General features: G+C 47.7%; 1 long non-coding RNA gene across 2 annotated transcripts in view; it reads left to right on the forward strand.

Moving 5' to 3' along the window:
- The window catches only part of LOC106608388 (uncharacterized), a 51284-nt gene extending 45289 nt beyond the window's left edge, over nucleotides 1-5995 (forward strand). The window contains exons 2-6 of one of the 2 annotated variants that reach the window (XR_006770390.1): nucleotides 3739-3780; nucleotides 3880-4872; nucleotides 4964-5068; nucleotides 5125-5173; nucleotides 5765-5995. This is a non-coding gene — a long non-coding RNA (uncharacterized lncRNA). The remainder of the gene's footprint in view (nucleotides 1-3738; nucleotides 3781-3879; nucleotides 4873-4963; nucleotides 5069-5124; nucleotides 5174-5764) is intronic. The other variant, XR_006770391.1, reaches the window with a different exon arrangement.
- Nucleotides 5996-9237: the final 3242 nt, after the last annotated feature.

A 9237-nucleotide genomic window follows, 5' to 3' on the forward strand; every position in this document is an offset into this window, starting at 1 on the left:
TCCCCTATGTGTAGCCGTAATTCCCCCCCAAAAAAGTATTTTGCGGCCAGAGGCCGTTGTGCCCTTGGGCTGAATATAATAATTCCGTTCTCCCGGTTGCCAATCGCCTTGCTCCGAAGCACCTCTCACTCACATGGCTCTCTCAGATATCTCAATTCTTATTAGCCAATGGCCGTCACGTGATCGGGTTATTCTCACAGGTACCCCAGCTCCGAAGTAGGCTACTAGTGAAAACAGACACATCGGGGACAAATTCCAAGGAGCATATTGAAGATGCTAGAAGAACTGTCCACATTTAATTTTCATCAGCCAACAAGATGAGAAACAAAACAGCAAAAGCACTAGCCTGTATAAATCCCCCCCCCTTAGTACAGCAGTTGACCTGTTCTGTGCGATATATATTCCAAACAGTCCCGGGACAGTTGTGGGATGCGATACATCCCATAATAATACAACCACTGGCATCAAAACAACTTTTATCAATGAGCCTGACGTTAACAGATTAAAATGTTGATAAACTATTAGGCTATTTCTTCACATTATAAGCGCAGCAATGCGCAGTAGGCAAATAAGCGCGAATATACCAAAATGCAATTAATAAATAAGCGGGAAAAACACCATTCTTAAAAGTGAACGCAAATGCGATCATGGATGTAATGCTTTATTATAAAAAGGGTCATTTTTATGGTGAAACTGATCTTCCCCAAACTCACGCGCTGCCTAAATATGCCAGGTAGGGTCTACACTGGTTATAATTGTATGATGTTATTTGGACACTTTAGTTGTGATGATAGGCCAGGCTACATGCGTATCAATACATACATGTGCGACTACGATTTGAAAAAGTTGGAGGGGGAAAAAAATGGCATGAGCTGTTTCTTGCCTTACTGCACACAAGCTGGGCATCATTCACAAGTGATAATATACACTACATGACCAAAAGTATGTGGACACTTGCTGGTCGAACATCTCATCCCAACATCATGGGCATTAATATGGAGTTGGTCCCCCCCTTTGCTGCTATAACAGCCTCCACTATTCTGGGAAGGCATTAATATGGAGTTGGTCCCCCCCTTTGCTGCTATAACAGCCTCCACTCTTCTGGGAAGGCATTAATATGGAGTTGGTCCCCCCTTTGCTGCTATAACAGCCTCCACTCTTCTGGGAAGGCATTAATATGGAGTTGGTCCCCCCCTTTGCTGCTATAACAGCCTCCACTCTTCAGGGAAGTCATTAATATGGAGTTGGTCCCCCCTTTGCTGCTATAACAGCCTCCACTCTTCAGGGAAGTCATTAATATGGAGTTGGTCCCCCCCTTTGCTGCTATAACAGCCTCCACTCTTCTGGGAAGGCATTAATATGGAGTTGGTCCCCCCCTTTGCTGCTATAACAGCCTCCACTCTTCTAGGAAGTCATTAATATGGAGTTGGTCCCCCCCCTTTGCTGCTATAACAGCCTCCACTCTTCTGGGAAGTCATTAATATGGAGTTAGTCCCCCTTTGCTGCTATAACAGCCTCCACTCTTCTGGGAAGGCATTAATATGGAGTTGGTCCCCCCCCTTTGCTGCTATAACAGCCTCCACTCTTCAGGGAAGTCATTAATATGGAGTTGGTCCCCCCTTTGCTGCTATAACAGCCTCCACTCTTCTGGGAAGTCATTAATATGGAGTTGGTCCCCCCTTTGCTGCTATAACAGCCTCCACTCTTCTGGGAAGGCTTTCCACTAGATGTTGGAACATTGCTGCTATAACAGCCTCCACTCTTCTGGGAAGGCTTTCCACTAGATGTTGGAACATTGCTGCTATAACAGCCTCCACTCTTCTGGGAAGGCTTTCCACTAGATGTTGGAACATTGCTGCTATAACAGCCTCCACTCTTCTGGGAAGGGCTTTCCACTAGATGTTGGAACATTGCTGCAGGGACTTGCTTTCATTCAGCCACAAGAGCATTAGTGAGGTCGAGTAAGGCACTTAACCCTCTTCTTCTCACCTTCTGGATAAGAGCTTCTACTAAATGACTAAAATGTAAACTAAAATGGGCACTGATGTTGGGTGATTAGGTCTGGCTCGCAGTTGGCATTCCAATTCTTCCCAAAGGTGTTCAGTGGGGTTGAAGTCAGGGCTCTGTGCAAGCCAGTCAAGTTCTTCCACACCGATTTCAACAAACTATTTCTGTTGGACCTCGCTTTGTGCACGGGGGCATTGTCATGCTGAAACAGGAAAGGGCCTGCCACGAAGTTGGAAGCACAGAATCGTCTGTCACAGCGTTAAGATTTCCCTTCACTGGAACTAAGGGGCCCGAACCATGAAAAACAGCCCCAGACCATTATTCCTCCTCCACCAAACTTTACAGTTGGCACTCTCCATTGGGTCAGGTAGCGTTCTCCTGGCATCCGCCAAACCCAGATTCGTCCATTGGACTGCCAGGTGGTGAAGCGTGATTCATCACTCCAGAGAACGCGTTTCCACTGCTCTAGAGTCCAATGGCGGTTAGCTTTACACCCCTCCAGCCGACGCCTGGTATTGCGCATGGTGATCTTAGGCTTGTGTGCGGCTGCTCAGCCATGGAAACCCATTTCATGGAGCTCCTGATGAACAGTTCTTGTGCTGACGTTGCTTCCAGAGGCAGTTTGGAACTCGGTAGTGAGGGACGTAACCAAGGACAGAAGATTTTGAGTAGCTACGCGCTTCAACACTCTGCGGTCACGTTCTGTGAATTCGTGTGGCCTACCACTTCGCGGCTGAGCCGTTGTTGCTCCTAGACGTTTCCACTTCACAATAACAACACTTACACTTGACTGGGGCAGCTCTAGCAAGGCTGAAATTTGACAAACTGACTTGTTGGAAAGGTGGCATCCTATGACGGTGCCACGTTGAAAGTCACTGAGCTCTTCAGTAAGGCCATTCTACTGCCAATGTTTGTTTATGGAGATTGCATGGATGTGTGCTCGATTTTATACACCTGTCAGCAACAGGTGTGGCTGAAAGCCAAAACCACTCATTTGAAGTGGTGTCCACATACATACATACACACACACACACACAAAGTATATTTTACAAGTGATAGGCTAATATCACCCATTAGAATATTCTTGATTTAATCTTGTCTTTACATACTAAATAATATATGTGTGACATTAGTTTTGATTTAGAATGGACCATTATGATGCACCTGTCTGGAAAACGGAAAAATACATGTCTTCTATGCACTTAAATAGCAAATGGAGGATGCTTCCCATGGTTCATTTTCATGCCAGCCAGGTCGACTTTACTCCTGTTGTAAAGATAAACAATGTGCTTCATATTAGGAAAGTTGAGAAATAAATATAGTAGGCCTAGCCTATAGAAAGCTGATGGGATCCTCCTCTTTTTAATAGAGGCCATCACTCTGTTTTCTCACACAATAGCCTATAGAAATGTTGTGCAACATGAGGTCATGGACTCTCATGAAGTGTTTGATTAGATTTTCCATTACATTTGTATTGATGTCAGAGTGATTAGAGGGACGATAGAGCGCTGAGTACCAGGCATTTAGCTAGTTTGGTAGGTTACTAACGACCATCAGCAACATCAGAGCTTGGAGAAGACTAACTACCGTGACTAAACGGTCTCGTGGAATTTGACAGCCCGCCGGTGTGGCGGTAATACTGTCACCGTAACAGCCCTAACCATGGCTCACTTTCCCCCTCTCTTCCTCTCCTCTCTTCCTCTCCTCTCTTCCTCCTCTCCTCCTCCTCAGGGCGAGGTTGAACTTCTCAGCCAACTTACCTGATCAATAAAGGTGAATAGAATGAATAACTACACACACACATACACACACACACACACACACACACACACACCCAGCTATCCCCTGACTGCTGTCTGACCTGTGTTTCAGGACGGCTTTGAGGCGGCAGCGGATGAGGTAGAGGCTGCGCCACGTGGAACATTCCTCCCCTCTCTCCCCGGATCAGCGCTTCAATGTTCTCATCTCCTACCCCTATTTTATTACTAGCTTCCTCCCTCTTCCTCCCGTCCTCCTTCCGTCCTCCCCTCCCAACATGTCAGGCTAACGCTGTACACTTAATCTGTATGGTTGGTGTTAGCAGGATGCTAGGCTAATGGCTAGCTCTGAACAGGTCATCTGTGTGGGAGTGTTAGCAGGATGCTATGCTAAAGGCTAATGTAAATTAGATGACAGGGTAGCACAGAGCATGGATCTATAGCGCCCTCTATCTGTAGAGGCAGGTAACAACAAAACTCACTATTCTCTGAACCCAATAAAATTGTGTCATGATTGTCTCAGATGAGGGGAGAATAAAGACTCACTGGTCCAGTTCAGCATCAGGGTCCAGTACCTACCATGTACATATGATCAGGGAGATCGTTGAAGAATCACTTTGGAATTGGACGTCGGGAAATGCCTTCAGAACCGGCCACTGGGGCAACAGTGAGCGTTATTACCCTCGGGTTTTTACCATGGCACTGAGGACAAGGGTGGTAGAGTTAACTGTAACTAAACATAACCTTTCATTTAAAAATGTTGAAGTTTGGAGCAACGGGACAATACAACAGCAGAGTGTCAAACTACGGACATTGGGATAAACGCCTAGTTCTGCAGTGATGCTTGTTGCATATGATGTCATATCAGTCCCTGCATTAACAATATGGACCAGTACCAGAACCATCTCAGTCCATTAGGACTCAACATAACTCATGTAGGGAGCAGAGAGACAGGTCTGTTCAGCAGAGAGACAGGTCTGTTCAGTAGGGAGCAGAGAGACAGGTCTGTTCAGCAGAGAGACAGGTCTGTTCAGTAGGGAGCAGAGGGACAGGTCTGTTCAGTAGGGAGCAGAGAGACAGGTCTGTTCAGTAGGGAGCAGAGAGACAGGTCTGTTCAGTAGGGAGCAGAGAGACAGGTCTGTTCAGCAGAGAGACAGGTCTGTTCAGCAGAGAGACAGGTCTATTCAGCAGAGAGACAGGTCTGTTCAGTAGGGAGCAGAGAGACAGGTCTGTTCAGCAGAGAGACAGGTCCGTTCAGTAGGGAGCAGAGAGACAGGTCTGTTCAGCAGGGAGCAGAGAGACAGGTCTGTTCAGTAGGGAGCAGAGAGACAGGTCTGTTCAGTAGAGAGCAGAGAGACAGGTCTGTTCAGTAGAGAGACAGGTCTGTTCAGTAGGGAGCAGAGAGACAGGTCTGTTCAGTAGGGAGCAGAGAGACAGGTCTGTTCAGTAGGGAGCAGAGAGACAGGTCTGTTCAGTAGGGAGCAGAGAGACAGGTCTGTTCAGCAGGGAGCAGAGAGACAGGTCTATTTCAGTAGGGAGCAGAGAGACAGGTCTGTTCAGCAGGGAGCAGAGAGACAGGTCTGTTCAGTAGGGAGCAGAGAGACAGGTCTGTTCAGTAGGGAGCAGAGAGACAGGTCTGTTCAGTAGGGAGCAGAGAGACAGGTCTGTTCAGCAGGGAGCAGAGAGACAGGTCTGTTCATGTAGGGAGCAGAGAGACAGGTCTGTTCATGTAGGGAGCAGAGAGACAGGTCTGTTCAGCAGAGAGACAGGTCTGTTCAGCAGGGAGCAGAGAGACAGGTCTGTTCAGTAGGGAGCAGAGAGACAGGTCTATTCAGTGGGGAGCAGAGAGACAGGTCTGTTCAGTAGGGAGCAGAGAGACAGGTCTGTTCAGCAGAGAGACAGGTCTGTTCAGTAGGGAGCAGAGAGACAGGTCTGTTCAGTAGGGAGCAGAGAGACAGGTCTGTTCAGCAGAGAGACAGGTCTGTTCAGCAGAGAGACAGGTCTATTCAGTAGGGAGCAGAGAGACAGGTCTGTTCAGTAGGGAGCAGAGAGACAGGTCTGTTCAGTAGGGAGCAGAGACAGGTCTGTTCAGCAGAGAGACAGGTCTGTTCAGTAGGGAGCAGAGAGACAGGTCTGTTCAGTAGGGAGCAGAGAGACAGGTCTGTTCAGTAGGGAGCAGAGAGACAGGTCTGTTCAGTAGGGAGCAGAGAGACAGGTCTGTTCAGTAGGGAGCAGAGAGACAGGTCTGTTCAGTAGGGAGCAGAGAGACAGGTCTGTTCAGCAGAGAGACAGGTCTGTTCAGTAGGGAGCAGAGAGACAGGTCTGTTCAGTAGGGAGCAGAGAGACAGGTCTGTTCAGCAGGGAGCAGAGAGACAGGTCTGTTCAGCAGGGAGCAGAGAGACAGGTCTGTTCAGCAGGGAGCAGAGAGACAGGTCTGTTCAGTAGGGAGCAGAGAGACAGGTCTGTTCAGTAGGGAGCAGAGAGACAGGTCTGTTCAGTAGGGAGCAGAGAGACAGGTCTGTTCAGTAGGGAGCAGAGAGACAGGTCTGCAGGTTTTAACCTCTGAATTCCCCTGGTTCTCGTTTTGAATGAGTTATTTAACGTTAGCTTGGTGTGGCTAACAGGTTAATATGAATCTATTTATTACCCTGAGAAAGTTTAATAAAATGTAAATGAACAAACACACTACTACACTGTATATACTAATGGGTGAATATTGAGTATTGATTATTAATGAATTGATTTGAAGTGGGGTTTTAGCAGCTGTTTTTGATTTGGAGTTTCATCTTGTTGGAGCGGGACTTAAATGACTGACAGCTGTCGGGGTCAGCCCCCGGTTGTCATGGCAAACCTGTGATTGACAGCTGTCGGGGTCAGCCCCCGGTTGTCATGGCAGACCTGTGATTGACAGCTGTCGGAGTCAGCCCCCGGTTGTCATGGCAGACCTGTGACTGACAGCTGTCGGGGTCAGCCCCCGGTTGTCATGGCAAACCTGTGACTGACGTGCATCGTTGGAGTTTTATTACGGAGGCTGAATAAACAAACAGAAAGAACGCGACTGGTCGACGGAGCACACACACACACACACACACACACTACACACACACACACACACACACACACACAATACACACACATACACACACACACACACACACTAATACACACACACACACACACGCGCGCACACACGCACACCCCACGCACACACGCGCACACGCACGCACACGCACGCGCACACACACCTAGGCATTGATTCAATCTGTATCACTTATAGCGTGATTGAAATTTAAAAGACAATGTACCTGCATTCACAGCATAACGCTGTGTTGATCCAATCAGACACTACATTCACAGCATAACGCTGTGTTGATCCAATCAGACACTACATTCACAGCATAACGCTGTGTTGGTCCAATCAGATGCTGTGTTGGTCCAATCAGATGCTGTGTTGGTCCAATCAGACACTACATTCACAGCATAACGCTGTGTTGGTCCAATCAGATGCTGTGTTGGTCCAATCAGACACTACATTCACAGCATAACGCTGTGTTGGTCCAATCAGATGCTGTGTTGGTCCAATCAGACACTACATTCACAGCATAACGCTGTGTTGATCCAATCAGACACTACATTCACAGCATAACGCTGTGTTGGTCCAATCAGACGCTGTGTTGGTCTAATCAGACACTACATTCACAGCATAACGCTGTGTTGATCCAATCAGACACTACATTCACAGCATAACGCTGTATACACTGGCCTTAATGCCAACTCCCTGTCATGCCAACATGGCTTGACAATAAGCAATTTTGTATATTTAACTTTTATTTATTCACGGCAGCCTAATTGAGATCAAGGTGTCATTTACACTGAAGACAACAATCCCATCAATCAAAATGATCTGTACAATTTTTTTTTTTTAAAACAAGACAGTTACATTAGACCACAAACAACGCCGCTCTGCCATTCGCTACATAGTCAGACTGCCATCATTGAAATGGTTTGTTGTAAGGAGGGGCACTGTACATCAGACACTACATTCACTGTGTTGGTCCAATCAGACACTACATTCACTGTGTTGGTCCAATCAGACACTACATTCACTGTGTTGGTCCAATCAGACACTACATTCACTGTGTTGGTCCAATCAGACACTACATTCACTGTGTTGGTCCAATTGAAATGGTTTGTTGCGAGGAGGGGCACTGTACAAAACCAAGTCGTCAGTGATTGGATCATCTCTAACCAATCGGTATGGAAGCAATTTACGAATTTTCAAACCGCCGCTTTACCCACGTGTTCTGGCCCAACCCCTCGGTTTCTGGACCAATCAGACGGTCCCTGAATGTGTTTGGGGAGGTGCTCAGATCTGGGCTGTGTTCAGTCCGTTTTTACATCCTGGAACAGAAACGGTGCTGTCAGCATGACCACTTCCCTTTAAACAGAGAGGCTGTCAGCATGACCACTTCCCTTTAAACAGAGAGGCTGTCAGCATGACCACTTCCCTTTAAACAGAGAGGCTGTCAGCATGACCACTTCCCTTTAAACAGAGAGGCTGTCAGCATGACCACTTCCCTTTAAACAGAGAGGCAGTCAGCATGACCACTTCCCTTTAAACAGAGAGGCTGTCAGCATGACCACTTCCCTTTAAACAGAGAGGCTGTCAGCATGGCCACTTCCCTTTAAACAGAGAGGCTGTCAGCATGACCACTTCCCTTTAAACAGAGAGGCTGTCAGCATGACCACTTCCCCTTTAAACAGAGAGGCTGTCAGCATGACCACTTCCCTTTAAACAGAGAGGCTGTCAGCATGACCACTTCCCTTTAAACAGAGAGGCTGTCAGCATGGCCACTTCCCTTTAAACAGAGAGGCTGTCAGCATGACCACTTCCCTTTAAACAGAGAGTCTGTCAGCATGACCACTTCCCTTTAAACAGAGAGGCTGTCAGCATGACCACTTCCCTTTAAACAGAGAGGCTGTCAGCATGGCCACTTCCCTTTAAACAGAGAGGCTGTCAGCATGACCACTTCCCTTTAAACAGAGAGGCTGTCAGCATGACCACTTCCCTTTAAACAGAGAGGCTGTCAGCATGACCACTTCCCTTTAAACAGAGAGGCTGTCAGCATGGCCACTTCCCTTTAAATATGTCACTCATTGCTTCTAGCCACACCTCACTAGTTTTGTCTCACCTGGACTACTGTTCAGTCAGGTGCCACAAAGAGGGACTTTGGAAAATTACAATTGGCTCAGGACAGGGCAGCACGGCTGGCCCTTGGATACGGCTGGCCCTTGGATACGGCTGGCCCTTGGATACGGTTAACCGCTGGCCCTTGGATACGGCTGGCCCTTGGATAGGGTTAACCGCTGGCCCTTGGATACGGCTGGCCCTTGGATAGGGTTAACCGCTGGCCCTTGGATACGGCTGGCCCTTGGATAGGGTTAACCGCTGGCCCTTGGATAGGGTTAACCG

This window comes from Salmo salar, chromosome ssa06 (genome assembly GCF_905237065.1).
Source record: "Salmo salar chromosome ssa06, Ssal_v3.1, whole genome shotgun sequence".
NCBI classification, from domain to species: Eukaryota; Metazoa; Chordata; class Actinopteri; order Salmoniformes; family Salmonidae; genus Salmo; species Salmo salar.